Source organism: Anabrus simplex, chromosome 1, assembly GCF_040414725.1.
Source record: "Anabrus simplex isolate iqAnaSimp1 chromosome 1, ASM4041472v1, whole genome shotgun sequence".
NCBI lineage: Eukaryota > Metazoa > Arthropoda > Insecta > Orthoptera > Tettigoniidae > Anabrus > Anabrus simplex.
In genome coordinates, this window is record NC_090265.1 from 74,142,529 (window position 1) to 74,159,879 (window position 17,351).

General features: G+C 44.6%; 1 protein-coding gene across 1 annotated transcript in view; it reads right to left on the reverse strand.

Moving 5' to 3' along the window:
• Positions 1-17,351, reverse strand: part of LOC136861400 (phospholipase A1 member A) — a 121,111-nt gene that overhangs the window by 22,635 nt on the left and 81,125 nt on the right. The gene's annotated exons all lie outside the window — the stretch shown is intronic.

Consider the following 17,351-nt stretch of genomic DNA (forward strand, 5'->3'; position numbering starts at 1 on the left):
CGAATGTGCTCTAAGAAGTTCAGTGACTATCGCGGAAGCAGGAGGCTACTTACGGAAAGACATAAAGGAAAACATACATCAAGCTTGAGTGTCATCTCAGGGAATGCTTTATAGCAATGGAACGTGCTGATAAGAACGAGGATAAGGAAATGCCACAAAATGAGGTTAAGGAAAAACAAAGCTAAGACAGAAAGGGGAACAGTCTGTCAGAGGGACAACTAGCGGCATCTGTTGGCCCAACGCATGAAACTACAAGGAGTGGCAGCCTGAGCCTGACACCTAGCACCTTATGAAGACAACTAGTGACATCTGTTGGCCCAACTCATGAAACTACAAGGAGTAGCAAACCGAGCCTGACACCAAACGGGGAAAATCAGTATGAAGAAGACAGACGATGAAAGAGAAAAACCAACATCTGTTGGACCAATACGGGAAACTGCATGTAGCAGCAACCAAAATTCGACACCTAGCGGGGAGAACCAATACAGGGAGGACGGTAGGAAGTCAATCATTCGACAAGAAGGACAGATAGTGACATCTACAGACTCAGCGTACGAAACTACAAGCAAGAACAATACAAATCCTACATCTAATGGGGAAAGAAAATACGGAGAAGATACATACTCCAGCACTCCGTCACGCCCTACTATTTTTGCGGCTGGGTGGCCCTCTTCTCGACGCTGTCTCAGCCGGCCCAAGAATAATCAAATTGGCAGACGCCTCGTTGGCTGTCGCCTTTCCCAACATGCATACCTGTCTCATCAAGGGCGTGGATACTTCCTACTCTCCAACTGCCATTCGCGACGAAATCCGCAGTCAAGGATCCTTCGTCGATGCGGTTCTTCGTCTTCAAGATGGCTTCTCCGGTCAACCGTCTCTGGATGTGGTGGCCTTCTTCCGTTGTCCCGGCCCACCGGCTGGCATTATTGCCAACGGTGTCACTCTTGGCGGTGTCACGCACGTGGCGGTGCCTACCCCGGAACATCTTTTGCACCAAATGGCCTCCCTCCCTGATTTTCCTCTTGGCTCTCATTTTGCTCCGCCCCGCACACACCTTCCTACCTCCTGTACGACTACTTCTACAGTTACTACTCCTACCACTACGGTCAATACCTCCTTGACCTCCCTCACACTCACTTCCACAGCTAGTCACTCCTCCCCTCTCATGTCAACGACCTCCTCCACCTTCATCACCACCGCTCCCTGTTCCCAGACGTCTTCTACTTCCTTCCAGACTGCCACTGACACGCCTCGTGAAGACCAGACTGCCGCCGCTTCTCCGGCCCAACGTCCTCTTCTCTCGCCGAGTTGTGTCGTCCGCGGTGTTGATCCTGCCATTCCTGAAGACGACATTTTGCAAGATCTTCACCTGGCGGGCGTTCCTGCTCGCCGAGTGTATCGTATCTACAATGATCGTGGTCCAACGTTCATGGTGCGTCTCCACCTTCCCTGTGATGCGGATGTCCATCACCTGGTTTCCTCCGGTGTTCTGCTTCGTCGTCGCCACCATCGTGTTGAACACTCTCACTCCCCGCCTCGCTTGGTCCACCCCCCTTCTACCGAGGCTCCGCCTCGTCCGCCACTTGCTCCGCCACCCACCCCCCTTCCGCAGGCTGCCTATCCATCCGTTCCCACACACTTGTTTCCTCTTTCGCCGCTCCCGATATTGGATCTTTTACGTCTTCTCTCCACTTCTATCATTAATGTTTCTACCACCCTTTATTACCTGTTGTCCCAACACTATACTCCTTTCCCTCCATTTCCTCCGACCCCATACCCTCCCACTGCTCACTATATGTAACAATTTTCTTGTCTAATGTACTCTGCTTTATCATGTATTTTGTAATTTTTCTGCTATTGCGCGCCCGAGATATACCGCCTCCTTCCTCAATAAAGCTGTATCCAGTTGGGGTCCGCCCCGGTGTGTGTGATGTGGATCCGCCCTGTGGGCCCCCTTTGCGATTCACGGCCCCCTGCGCCACAGCTCTAACCCGCTCCTTCATGTATGTACGATACATACTCGCTTCATTAGGTCTTTTGCTACTTATTCCTCATTCACATGGCCGAAGAGCTGCTTGTTCAGCTGATGGCCCGCCTCCCCTTCGGGAGGAATGAAATGACGTCATGGACGGACGACGGAGAAGATACACTCTCGTCATTCATCATCACTACGTCACGCCTCTACATTTTTGCGGCTGGGTGGCCCTCTGCTCATCGCTGACTCAGCCGGCCAAGGACAAACAAATAGGCAGACGCCTAGTTGGCTGTCGCCTTCCCTCCACCATGGAGAAATTCATAGCCCATGGCGCCATAATCTCCGGTCGACGACACGAGGTGGTTCGTACTCCCGAGAATATCTTACATGACCTGCGCTACCTTCCTGACCGCGTTCATCTCGCCAAGAGACGTACCCACCACCCCCTACCTCCATAACGTATACCAGCACCACTCCCACCTTCACCACTTCTGCCTCCACTCCCTTGACCACTTCGCCCGTCCTTACTACGACTAGCCACTCTTCTCCTATCATGTCCACTTCCACCATCTCTCTACCTGTCTCTCTCCTGAGTCCATTGCAACTCCCTGCCAACCCCTCGACTGCCACCTCTGCGGCTCAGCCCGCTCGCCAAGGACACACTCCCGACGAAGCGCCACGACAACTGCAATCATCCCTGATCTACGTCATCCGTGGCATCAACCCTGACATCCCAGAACAGGATATACTGACCGAACTTCAACAGGCCGGTGTCCCGGCCCGTCGAGTGTTCCGGATCTTCAACGATCAAGGCCCCACGTTCATGGTCCGTCTTCAACTCTCGTATACCGCCGACGTTGACCAGCTGATCACCACTGGCGTCCGTCTCCGCAGAAGAACTTATAGAGTACAACATTCCCGCTCCCCACCCCGCCATGTCCGTTCTTCTTCTACCACCCCTTCTTATACCCCCCCCCCCGGTCCCGCCACCCCTTAACGTACCCGCTCCGCCCCTTCCGATCTTGGACCTTCTTCGTTTATCGCCAACGACATTAAAGATATATAGACTGCTAAATATACTCGTTACAGCGCCCCTGGTTGAAGCACAGCGAACTAACTTTTGCCTACAACTGTCATGGCGGCTGCCACTTCTTGGTCTTGACAGTTAGCCCTTATCAGTTCAATGAATTGATGAGATTATACGTTATTGCAAATTAAAGATATATTTAAGAATAAACACGACATTTTCAAACATGCTTAATGTTGCATTGATGTTATAATGAAATAAGCGCAGTGAATATGGAGAGCATTTGCTTGGTTAAAACGAGAATTACGTATGTAGAAGAATGGATAATTCGGTGTCATGCACTAACAATAAAGTCATTCACTACAGAAAGACATGTTATACGTACAGCAGTTCATTGAGGAATTCACACACGTAGAGAAAGATACACTGCCTTTTCATGACATACCTTCAGTGTCATTCTGGTATAATTTTTGAATTTTGCTTCTTTGTCTGGTTTGTTACGTTTTATGCTTTTTGCTACTTATGGCTACTTTCTAAGAACTGCTGTGCGACATGTAGCACAGACGTCCGTTGGTTGCAGTGTACAATATCTCTACGGCATCCTCTGCCTGTCGGTAAGGGGCCACTAAAAAAAAAATGGGGTAACCCCAGATTCTAAAGTTGAGAACACCTGATCCCTGGTTGAGTGTAGCATTCCTTCCACATACGGTATCCTACCAGCTTTACCACTTTAATATTTCTACCGCACCTTTCTTGGTCAAACCTCGCCTGACTTCATAGCCTACGTTTATTTATTTATTTATTTAGTTTTATTATTTTCTTAACCTTGCACACCTTCTCAAAGACCGTACTCCATCACACAACAACTTCTGCAGAGCCTTTCTATGGCAGATTCAGAGGAAATAAGCATATGTTTTGCCTACAAGTGTCATGGCTGCCAGTGGTTCAAGTAGATTCAAAGATGGCCATCAGATTAGCAGTCTATATTTTTAATGTCGTTGTTTATCGCTACTTCCGTCACCAACATGACCAGAACACTGTACTACCTTCTTTCGCAACACTACCCCCTCCTTCCTCCAACTTCCTACCGCACCCGCTCATTGCTTCAGCTCAATATATGTAATGTAATGTAATTCTGTAACTCTATGCAACATTGTCTTTTTCGTATTACGCTACCGAGATACGTTGCTACAAATAAATTTCTCGTCTCCTTTCCCTTTGGTGTTCGCGGGGTTTGCTTGTGCGGGGTGTTTTGCGGGTCTCCCCTGGGTCCTGACTTGTTGCCCCGGTCTCCTTTTGCCAGTTCACTCACAATCTCCTTTCTATGGTATGTCCAACACATACCCCCTACATTTTCTCTTCTTCGCAGCTTCTTTCCTTTCTATGGCCTAAGAGCTCCTTGGTTGAGCTGATGGCCCGCCCCTCCTCGTCTGAGGGGAGGGAATGAAATAACTTGTTTTCGTTTCGTTCGGAGAAGATAGCCTCGAGAAATCAAGCGACAACAGATACACCTACAACGCGCTTGAAGCAGTTCTCAATACGAACGTATCTGCTGCCACAGATACAGCACAGACTAGAAGGAACGTGGGCAACAAGTCAATGGCAGACATAGAGCAAAACAGAGACAACAATAGTATAGTGACAGGTTAGAGACGCAAGTGGGCCAAGTAAGTAACGACAACAAAGAACTTAAAGACGAGGCGTTGGAAGAAAAAAATTACGGAAATAATCAACCGGCAACTACAAATCACGACAGAGGATATCACAAACAGTATTAAAGCGTTAATAAAAGAGGAAATAATGAATGATACCGGAAGATCAATGACATCGCAATAACGGGATGCAAACACACTGGAAGCAATAAACCCCATCACAGAGGAGAGAGAGCAGAGAAGAGAGAATACGAAATAAGAGAAGAAGAACGCAAGACAAGGCAAAAATACCGAAGAGAAACGACGGAATCCAAGGAGGAAATAGAATTCGCCATGGTCACCGAAACCGAAAAAATCTAAACCCGATGCGAATGAAAATGTAAAGCGGAGGGAAGAATCACAACAATGGACGAGAGTGATGAGAGGAAGAAATGGACCCTGGAGTAGTCGAGTATCAGAGGAGGAAGGAGAAAAGGAAACAAGAGAAATAATAAGGGGCACAAGACGAGGGGAAAGCCAGTTGAAAGCAGTACAGGGAGACGCATTCCTATATCTGGGAAATCTGACCCCGGAAGCCACGGAAGAAGGCATAGAAGAATACCTAAGAGAAAATAGGGTGTCTGGAACAATAAACTGTCGAGAGGTTAGTGACACCAATACCAGGAGAGCGTTCAAAATAGGCATCCCAATGAAAGAATATAACAAAGTATATGAAGGGCACTTTGGCCAAAGGACGTCATATGCCGGATCTTTCGAGATCCCTGGAGGTACAGGAACAGAGACATTTATTACCGCGGTATCAAATTGTGAAGAGAAAGGATCCTATATCATTCATGCATTTGCGAGGAAAGGCGATAGAGGAGGCCCGTCAGGTGGAATAACATGCCTAATCAATTCAAAATTTACCCCCTTTGAAACAGTTCTCAAGGAGGAGGAGGAGAATCAATTAGTGATTAAGGCGGAACATTAGTAGACGTTTACTACAAACAAAAGTACAGCGCAATAGACATAGTAGACGTTATACGGAGAGCATTAAACACTATACAGGTGAATAAAAGAGTGATAATTGCGGGTGACCTGAACAGCCCATTATATAAAACAAATAACAAAGCGAAATTAGTACTGGACTTTCTGATAGGGGAAGGGCTCACATTAGTGAACGACAAAAAGGTACCCACATACATTATGCCACAACGGAGGAGGCCGCCATAGACCTCACACTCATCAGAGGCTTCGATGCATTGGAACATTACCTCCTAATAAGAAATGAGGCAGCGTTAACCAGGAAACATATACCAGTATGAACGACACTCAAGACAAACACACACATGAATTCACAAATAAAAACACAACGGGTACAGAGAAGGTTGGACCCACATATGCTCCAGGGGAACACTGGTAAGATACCACGCCTACTACAAGATATGAGAGAGGGAAATCTGGACGAGGCCATGGCAGGAATAACGAAATTCGTCGAAGAAGGAAATGCAGTAAGGGAGGACACTAAGAAAGCGCAAAAATGGTTCGACAAAGAGTGTTACATTGAAAGGTAAATTACACTAGAAATATTGCACATAGCTAGAAGAACGAAAGACAAAGGAGACCTGGAATGGTATCAGACAGAGAGGAAGAAATTCAAGGCGCTACTTCAGCTGAAAAGCTTATGAAGGATGCTGAGAAGAATCCTTATAAGGCACTTAGACCAAGCCAGCCGCGATTCCCTACAGACATACCCATGGAGACTTGAGAGAATCATATGCCCTTAAGGAAACCAGACCGAAGTTAGAGGAGAGGAAAGTGATAGAAAGTAGTACAATCCTCACAAGCGAGGAAGTGAGAAAGGTATCTCCACAAGCAAGGTGAACAAGGCACTGGGAATAGACGGGCTCTGCGCAGAACATCTAAAAGCTACATTACCCTATGTAGAATCAGTGTGGACAATGCTAATGAACAAGTGCGTGGAATCCGGTAACATACCAAATTCATAGCGGAAGGCAGTCATAAAGCTGATACATAAAGGATAAGGGGACACGAGCAAGCCAGAATCTTACAGAGGTATAGCCCCGGAATCGGTGGCATTTAAAAAAATACTCACCAAACTATTAGCACAGAAAATAAGTAACCCGATGGAACCACTGTTACCTGATGAACAATTTGGATTCCGGAAAGCGAGATCCACCCTGATAGCGGCGACCTCTCTGCTAAAGGACATACAAGCAAGAACGCAAGCCCACGGAAAGAAATATGTAATCTTCCATTGATTACACCAAAGCCTTTGACACTGTCAATAGAAGGTAATTAATCGAGAAACTGGAAAGCCTTGTGGGACACTCGGATATGACGAATTTGATAGCTAACATACTAGCGGCAAACCAAATGCAAATCAGTGACGGGGTATGCCAATCAGGCTGGATAGATAAACCATCGGAGTGCTACAAGGGGACCCATTGAGCCCTTTATTGTTCAATGCGTTGACACAGGATCTCCCTAAAAAATCAAAGAGAGAGCACAAAATGTAAACATATACATATATGCGGATGATATGGCACTAGCCACTGATAATATAAAAGACTTGCGAAACGGAATTTACACAATGGGCGGATGACAACGAGCTAAGGATGAACCTAAAGAAGACAGAATTAATGGTATTCAGGAGAGGAGGACGCTTATCGAAAGGGGATTACATTGTATGTGAGGGACATCCAGTTCACATATCTAGGGATCACACTACAAGTCTCCAGGACGTCCTTCTCAGTACACATAAAGAAGAGACTAGCTGCTGCATAAGTGACATCCAACATCTACAAAGAACGTCACTGGAAGACGGCCATGAAACTTTTCCAAGTCAAAGTGCTACCAACGCTCACATACGGATTAGAAGTTATATGGGAGTACCTATCACGTAAACAGCTACGAGAACTGGAAAGCATGAAACCGAGATACCTTAAGAGGATTCTAGGGGTATCTAAATTCATCCGATACCGGTGCGTATATGTTTTTAGCCCGAGAAACCTTCTTGATAGAGAATTTAAGACTGAAAATGCCTCTACAGCAAACTCCGGCATACGAGGAACTGTTACGAGAACTACGAGAGAAAAGGGACTCGATGGAGGAAAGTTTCTACAATACAGACGCACTGATAAATAAGGACTGGATGAAAGAGGAATGTGAGTTGAGACATTTAGTGACACGCTTTGCAATACACGGCTTTCACCACCGTATCTGTGCCAAGAAATCCTACTACTGGGCCAGCCAGGAGTGTGCATGTGTATTGCGCAATGAACAGTATGAAATGAAATGGCTGTTAGTGCCGGGAGTTTCCGAGGACATGTTCGCCTCGCCAGGTGCAGGGCTTTTGATTTGACGCCCGTAGGCGACATGATGTTGAAGACGACACAGACGCCCAGCCCCCGTGCCAGGGAAATTAACCAATGATGGTTAAACTTCCAGACCCTGCCAGGAATCGAACCCGGGACCTCTGTGACCAAAGTCCAACACTATAACCATTTATCCATGGAGCCGAACAGAATAGAATAGTTTTTCTGACTAATTTTGCTGTGAACAAAGTTCTCCTTGAGTGAAATGTAACTTATTTCATGTAATATGCAAATTTTGCACATTGTGCGCAATAAAATCTTTATATTAAAAAAAATATGAAAACTAAAGTCAGTCAGTCCGGCCATTTTATCCGACCGATATCCTTCATTTTTTAAAAACTGAAAGGTATTCATGCACAGATTTTCCATAAATCACTTAACTTCCGCCTTCCTCAAATTGATTGATTTTTTAAATTTTTTGTCTCTTTGAAGCAATCATATCTTTAGTTCTAATTTAGGTACGGAGTTCGCTTTGGCCTAAGAACACTCAGTGGATTACGCCCTTTCATTTAAGATCTTGACTATTCAAATTGGTTCATTTTGAGGAAAGTTATGAGTGCACATTCAATTTGACGTCTCATTTCTTCAACATTTTGTTTTAATTAAACCAATCATATCTTTCGTTCTAATTAAGGTACGCAGTTCATTTTGGTCTTAAAACACTCAGTGGATCAAGCGCTTTCTTTTGAGGTAATATCTACTTAAATTGATAGATTCTGAGAAAAGTTATGAGTACATTTGTCTCCATGACGAAGATCTTTAAAGGACTTCTTAACATTTCGGCGCGTAGTGTTGTTCCGAGGAACGTTTAATTCAATTCCTTTGTATGATGCATTTTCAAGTGTTTTGTTGACAAAATATTACATTCTATTAGCACAGCAGATCATGTGCTTTATTTCATTAACTCGAATTTTTGCAAATACATCCGTGAGGATAGTAACGAACAACACCATACTTTGTACATTGCGGGCGGAGCCAGCGGGAAACTGCTAGTTTATTATTATTATTTTTAATAGTTATATTCCTTAATTAGACATGCAATTAAAACTACAATTATGAACGAATTTGGATCGCAATTTCACGTCCTTTTTCCTTCTTGGATATTTTAAGCCTTTTTATAGATATTTTTAGGCAATTTATAGGTCTTTAACTTCCGAGTCCTAATCATAACTATACCGACATAAAATAGGGATACTCTTCATCTTATGTTAAGAACGATGGTTTAATCGGACTGGTGGCGAAAATTTTTCTTTTCAAGGAAATGAGGTTACTTTTTTTACTTCCGGGCGCGCGATTCAAATTGACTAACTGCTATGCCAGAACACAAACCAACGCCGTGCTTCAGGGAAGAGGAGGGGAGACAGAGACAATCCACTTTATCAGCACTATCCACAACACCATTACAACCACCTCCTTCCATACCTAATGAAACTACTACCACTACCCAGAATCGAACCCATGCCAAACGAAACAAACATCACCCACATACTTCACTCATATTCATGTGTTACAACTGCCTCCAGCTAAACCATTCAGCAGCAAACTGTCCCAATCAGACCAGATGCAACAGATGTGGTGATCAGCATCATCAATCTGTCTGCCCTGTTTCCAAAGATCAACCCAAATGCGCCAACTGTAAAGGCAACACGCTGCAACATATCCTGGCTGTCCATTCATCAAAAAAGCTGTCAAAGCCCACTATATTGCAAGCAAGCACCTCCGACCTCCACAACAATCGCAACAACAAATCCCGTCGCTGTTAGCGCTCAACCTCACCCCTCCTGCCATACACCAGCCAAATTCACAAACCATCCCCACCATTGAAATACTCAAAACCTTTCTCACACTGCTAACCAGTTCCACTTAACCCCATCCCCCCCAACCAGGAACACTGCATGCCCCAACACCAATTGAAGCATCCCTCATCGTTAGCACCCTTCTAGCTTCAATGCCGAAGTCTCATACTAAGCCACCACCATATTTCAATTGCTCCACTATCGCCTCTCCTTACCTTCCGAAATACTGGAAATTTTACCAAAAACTTACCAAACAGTCTACGCCCAAAAGGGCTCCATGTTAAATTGAGATAAAGGACCCAATAAGGTCGGGGATCTCATTAAAATCCACCGCTGCCGCTCTGCGAGGCTCAGGCTCAATGCTCCGCGCGTATGCACTCCTAGTTCGACTCGCACTGGAGTGTCCTTGTCTCTTACAGGCAATAACCACAGATCGTTTATTCAACAGCCGCAACTGCACATACATCACAAGAATAAACTGGACCATGTTATGCATCACTAGACTAAGCGCCAAAACACCATTCTGAGATAACTGAGCTCAAAGTTTCCAGTCGATTAAAAATCCATTTATTGTTAAATTTTCCCAATTTTTTGCAATAAGTAAGAATTATTATTTTTGAACTCTTTTGTAAAACCTCAACCTAATTACTTATCAAACAACGCTAAAAATAAATAAAATGGCGGTTAGTCTATTTACATTTGTTGTTTGATTGTGCATTTTTGTTTTGCATCAACAGACTAAGTGACTTGTAAGTCCTTTGGTTGCGTTATGCATAACTAAACAGTGCATTTGGACTAGTCTGTGATAAAGCGTAAGTAAACTACACGACGTTTCTGAAATTTACAGTTCAATAAATAAATAATCATTTCACTATATTGGACACATAATCGTAAATGAAGTTGTAAATTGCATTACCTAAGATACAAATCATTTGTGAAATCTACAATTTAATGTTATGGAATTATGAAATAAGTCGGTTATTTTTGCTCTCAAGACTTTTGTAGAAATTCCTTTTCTTACCGGTAGTGTGAGGGAATAGCAATAACACGCACAATTTTGCAATAAAAAGTACTTTATTCTTTACTAATTGGCACAAAACATAGTAATGTAATGTCAAACAACTGAATAAAAATGGAAATAATAAAGCTTACAAGACAACAACAAATCCAAAATGAACCCGGACATTATGTATTTTACACTTTAAAGCTTTTTATTACCTGGCTTGAATCACAATACTGTAAAAAATGAATTATAGCAAAAGATACTTGATTAACCTTATAAACATAAACAAAACCCCCAAAATTAAAAGGTGCCATTGGAAGTCTTTTTCAATAATTAGCATGAAACACAATACTGCTCAGTAACTAAACAAAATTTAAGAAAGAAACATAAATGAAATCAAAATCTGTCATTATTCACTTTCTATTTCAAAGTCAAGTTGTCCATTGAACCCATCAATATCGTCTTCAACACTATTATCGGTGAAAAAAGACCGATACATTGGTCTGGCATCTTCTGGAATCAGCGGCAGAAGAGACTTCAAGTCTTCAAGTTTAGGTTTTGAAATTGGTTTCCCTCCTGGCCACAGTTGAATTAAGTGTTCACTCAAATGAACTGGTTGCGCAGAAGTTCCTCTTTCCTTTCTTTTATTTGAATACTTAATTCAACTCCAGTGTCCTGGTCAAAGTCACTCTTCATGAAAATGCTTAGAGGTTTGGCTCTACTGATTTCAAGTTCTCTCGTTTTCAGCCAGTTTGTTTTGGGATTTTCCATGTCAACTTTACGGTTTGTTGTCTGTTTTTCCAGCATTTGTGTTCCAAAGAATTCTTTCTGTCCCATTCTGTGAACAGCCAAAGCATTCTTTCTATGACGTACTTTCATCACATTCATATAGTCATTCACAGTGTACAACTGTTGTTGTAGCTTCAACGCACACTCTATGTCTCCAACGTTGCTGTCGTTCTGTGTCCTGGGAGAACATAGCGCAAAGTAATCTTTTCTAGCATGGGGTGAGTTTCCAAAATCTTTCGTTTTCTTACCTGTAAAACCTCATAGTTATTAGAAATACTTATTGCATTTGTAACAATGCGTTCGGTTCTTGCTCTGATAGCCTCCATTACTGGTACCATAATGTAGGAAATACGACAGCACAATCGTTTACCATGTAAACATGCACAGTAACAACATACAGTAGGTTAGTAAACACTACACAGCTGATGTTGTCTGGTCTGTTGTGAACCAGTGCAGCCACCTGTTTCGTTTAGCATCACTAGACCACAGACCGGTAAAAGGCGCTTGGTCTACTGTTGCATAACTAAACATTGGCTTATCGCTTTTGGTTTCGTGATGCAAAACACAAAATCAAACGTAGGTAAATTTGCACTTAGATTTTTCACATATTTTAAGGCAACTGTTACTAGGACATGTACGGTGTTTTTTGTCCATTTAAGTTACGTTGTTTCTCAACAGAATGCGCACAAATACTCATTTTTACAAAATGGCGCTTGGTCTAGTGATGCATAACATGGTCCAACTGTAATTAAGATACACTTGTCAGTCAAGGAATGCACCAGATCGTTTCTCCTCTCGTCTGTTGGTCGCTACAACTTTCCTTATTATTGAACATGCTCGAAGATGCATCACTGCCACCCCACAATTGTGTGCAGTATTCCTTCACTCATTACGTTGTAAATGGAACGAAATACTGAACGAAGGAAACTATTTTTTTTTTGCTATTGGCTTTACGTCGCACCGACACAGATGTCTTATGGCGACGATGGGACAGGAAAGGGCTAGGACTGGGAGGGAGCGGCCGTGGCCTTAATTAAGGTACAGCCCCAGCATTTGCCTGGTGTGAAAATGGGAAACCACGGAAAACCATCTTCAGGGCTGCCGACAGTGGGATTCGAACCTACTATCTCCCTAATACTGGATACTGGCCGCACTTAAGCGACTGCAGCTATCGAGCTCGGTACGAAGGAAACTAACTCCCAATGGTTTGATTATGTTAGATGATTAATTTGCCCCCTCCTACTTCGATGCACAGTTCACAACGCTGTAATAGTAACCTTTGGACTCTGTTCAGGCGTTTGGAGTGTAGCACATTACCACTGTCTCCCACTTCCCCTCCCTTCCCTTCACTCCTCTGACAACAAGAGGCGGCGGCTGGCTCTCTGGCATAGCAAATATGGAAAGTTCGTGAATGTGACAAAGTTACCTCATTTTCTCGAAAAGAAAATAATTTCCCCGCCAATCCGATTATACCTTCGTTCCCAATATAACACGAACAGCATGCATACAACGGTGATTCTGACCTACAATTAGATCTGATTGACTGCAGCGAGACACGGATCTAAAATACAGATATGAAAATAAGATGAATATACGTGATTTTTACTAATATTTTTATCAAGAAAGGATATCCCCGCCTACGTAAGTTCTTTGCTAGAATATTCAGCATGTTCACTCGACACTTAGGAGCACACCACGTAAAGTTGGCCGTGAATGAAACACTAGATCTCTAGACAATGACACAAAGTGAAATGTGAATTTTAAACTTATGCAATATTAAAAATACAGAGACATGGAATAGAAATATAAAATAGTAACAATCTTTCTTTCTTCTTTCTTAATCTGCTTACCCTCCAGGGTTGGTTTTTTCCCCTCGGACTCAGCGAGGGATTCCACCTCTACCGCCTCAAGGGCAGTGTCTTGGAGCGTGAGACTCGGGGTCGAGGGATAAAACATCGAAGGAGGACCAGTACCTCGCCCAGTCGGCCTCACTTGCTATGCTGAACAGAGGCCTAGTGGGGGGCGGTAGATCGGAAGGTATAGACAAGGAATAGGAAAGGATGCGTCCGTGGCCCTAAGTTAGTATCATCCTGGCATTTTAACTGGAAGAGAAGTGGGAAACCACGGAAAATCACTTTGAGGATGGCTGAGGTGAGAATCGAACCCACCTCTACTCAGTTGACCTCCCGAGGCTGAGTGGACCCTGTTCCAGCACTCGTACCATTTTTCAAACTTCGTCGCAGAGCGGGGAATCGAACCCGGGCCTCCGGGGGGGGGGGTAGCTAATCACGCTAATCACTACACCATAGAGCAGTGCCTCTCAGAGTGCATGCACTGTGCACGGTGCAAAAGAAGACTTCGCTTGGTTGACCAGAGTGCAGACCCCCACTCCTCGATTTGGAGCAATAGCTTTGTCTCTCTCTTTCCGCACGCCTGTCTCGCTCGCTCTGCCTGTCTCCCTCTTCTTCACTTGCTCCGTAGCGCTCCACATCCGAGCCGAGTTGAACCGAACTTAGCCGAGTAGCCCAGAGACGCAGCGTTGGTCCGAGGCGAACCGAGCGGGACCAATGCACAGTGTACGGAGCTCTTGCGCCTCGATTTGCACGCGTGAGATTTTTGGCGTTTGAGAGCCCGGCCATAGAGGTACGATAACGATAATAATGAAAATAAAAGTCTTCTCCGTATAGGCCATGAAGGCCCTGGGAGTGGTGAAAGGTAAAGGCTTCCACTATTTGTAACCTCGGCACTTGATGGGGTAGAGTGGTTAGCTCTACGTCCGGCCGCCTTTGCCCCCAGGAATTAACCTGGTACTCATATTTGGTGTAGGCTGAGTGAACCTCAGGGCCATATGCAGCTCCGGAAGTGGAAATCTCATTTCTTAAATTTTACGACTTCCTGACGGGGGTTCAAACCCACGTCCTTCCGGGCGAACTGAGTACGCCTTTACCGCCTCGGCCAGGCAGCCCCTAATAATGAAAATGGTTGAATAAATAAACTAAAGCCCACATAAGTTCTCACATATGGATAAGCGGAGCATGCTTAAGTGTCTCATATGTACTGTATAACCTCCAAACGCTTTCCGTACAATGGCGCGCACACTTTCAGCTGGCCTGTTAACAAGCGAACAACGTAATGTAATGAGTAACCTATTCATTAGCGAAGCCGATCGCAGCCAAAAATACAGGAAAGCTGATTTTTTCGAAGACCCTTAGATTTGTGAAGAAAATGGTTTTTCTTGTAGAAAATATAATATCAAGGCCACGCGGTGCACTTCTTTTTTTCGATAGCGCCAATCGTTTACCCTTTTATTTTAGTTCCGTATAGGCTCGAAAGCTAGCCGGCCCCGTAGTGTAGGGGTAGCGTGCCTGCCACTTAACCGGAGGGCCCGGGCTGGGTTTCCGGTCAGGTCAGGGATTTTTACCTGGATCTGGGGGATGGTTCGAGGTCCACTCAGCCTACGTGATTAGAATTGAGGAGCTATCTGACGGTGAGATAGCGGTCCCGGTCTAGAAAGCCAAGAATAAAGGCCGAGAGGATTCGTCGTGCTGACCACACGACACCTCGTAATCTGCAGGCCTTCGGGCTGAGCAGCGGTCGCTTGGTAGGCCAAGGCCCTTCAAGGGCTGTAGTGCCATGGGGTTAGTTGTAGCTTGAAATTCTGGGCATCTGGGGGTGGCAGCTAATCACACTAACCACTACACCACAGAGGCGGACAAGAGCACATATGATGGTTGAAACTGTCCCATTCCTTCACCAAATGTAAGAACGTAAGAACTTTTTGTAACCCGATGTTTTCAGGAGTAGGAGGCGTAACACGTGCATCGTTTTTGTGTGGAGAAAATTGCCCAAATTTAGGAAATAACCTCTGAAAAGTCCCCCACTAGTTCGAAACGGTGAAATTTATAACAATCAAAATTATTCCTTACGTGACTTGGTCGATCGGTCCAGTAGTTTTCGAGCCTATACGCAACCAACCAACCAGTGTAAATAGAAGTATACATAGACTGGACATTGGTTCCTAAAAGTAAAAGGGATTTTTCCCTCGAACTCAGTGAGGGATGCCACCTCTGTCGCCTCAACGGCAGTGTTCTGGAGCCTGAGACATTGGGTCGGGGGATACAACTGGGAAGAATGATCAGTACCTTGCCCTGGCGCCCTCACCTGATATGCTGAACAATGGCCTTGTTGGGAGGGGGGATTGGAAAATCGGAAGGGATAGACAAGGAAGAGGGAAGGTACCTTAACTTAGGTACCATCGCGACATTTGCCTGGAGGAGAAGTGGGAAACCATGGAAAACCACTTCGAGGATGGTTTAGGTGAGAATCGAATCTCTCCTCCCCTTACTCAGGCTGAGTAGACCCCGTTCCAGTACCACTTTTTCAAATTTCGTGTTAGAGCCGGGAATCTAACCGGGGCCTGTGGGGGTGGAAGTTAATTACACAAACCACTACACTACAGAGGAGGACAAGAACACATATGATGGTTCAATTTATCCCATTCCTTCTTCAGATATACGAATTTAGTGAAAACCCGACGTTTTCATGAGTAGAAGACGTGAAACGTGCACAATTTTTCTTCTGAGTCCAGGACTTTAAAATCAAACCAAATATCATGGTGCTACAGCCTTTATAGGCCCTGAGTACTAAGCGATCATCGCTTAATAGGAATACCTGCAGAATATGCGGTAACGCTTTATCAACGCGACGAATCTTTCCGGCCGTTACTCTAGGTTTTCTAGACCTAGGCCGCTGCCTTACAGTCAGACAGCTCCCTAACTGTTCTCACGTAGGCGGAGTGGACCTCGAACTAGCCCTTAGATCCGGCCTGGAATCGAACCCGGGGCCTGTGAGTTAGAGGCAATCTCGCTAGACCGACGGTTTTTTTTACATGACATTACTAAAAGGAAAAAAAACACGCCCAACCGTGCAAATTGGATATTGCAATTTAATTAATCCATCTCTGTACTCTTTCCTTGCTCATTGCACGTAACATTTGGAAAAAATCCCGATTAATTTACTCTCCGTAAAATGCACCAGCATCGGCCATTCAATGTGCATGACTCTTTCGCAGTCTCCTTCAGAGTATGTACTCCTCGGAGGGTGGGCCACGTCACTAATATTACACTCCGCATTCTGATAACATGAGAGTCCGACTCCTTGGCTGAATGGTAAGCGTTAAGACCTTCGGTTCAGAGGGTCACAGATTCGATTCTCAGCCGGTTCGGGGATTTTAATGTTACGTGATTAATTCTTCTGGCACGGGAACTGGGTGTTTGTGTTTGTCCCAACACTCTCCTCTTCACATTCAGACAACACACCACAGGAACACGCAAATGCGATGACATCCTTCCACATGGTGTTAGCGTCAGGAAGGGCGTGCAGCCGAAAAACAGGGCCAAATCCACATGTGCGACACAGCTCACGCCCGAGACCCCACAAGGTTTGGGAAATGCGGTAGAAGTAGCAGAAGAAGAGGAACTGAGATAATACGAGGGTCGTTGATATTTTTTCTTGTTTTTTATTTTCTTGAGGGCGAGTAGATGGAGAGTTCCAGGGTGAAAACTATGTCCTCTTGATCTGTTTCCTAGGGTGACACGATGAGTCGGAAAATCTCTTAATTGCACTGCTGGAGGGAGAAACTATGGCTTGGAGGTGGTATTTACCTTCAAGCCAGAGCTGAAGCCCCCTATTCTCTACTTGAATTTTTAAAATGTATTTGTTTTCTTGGGTGT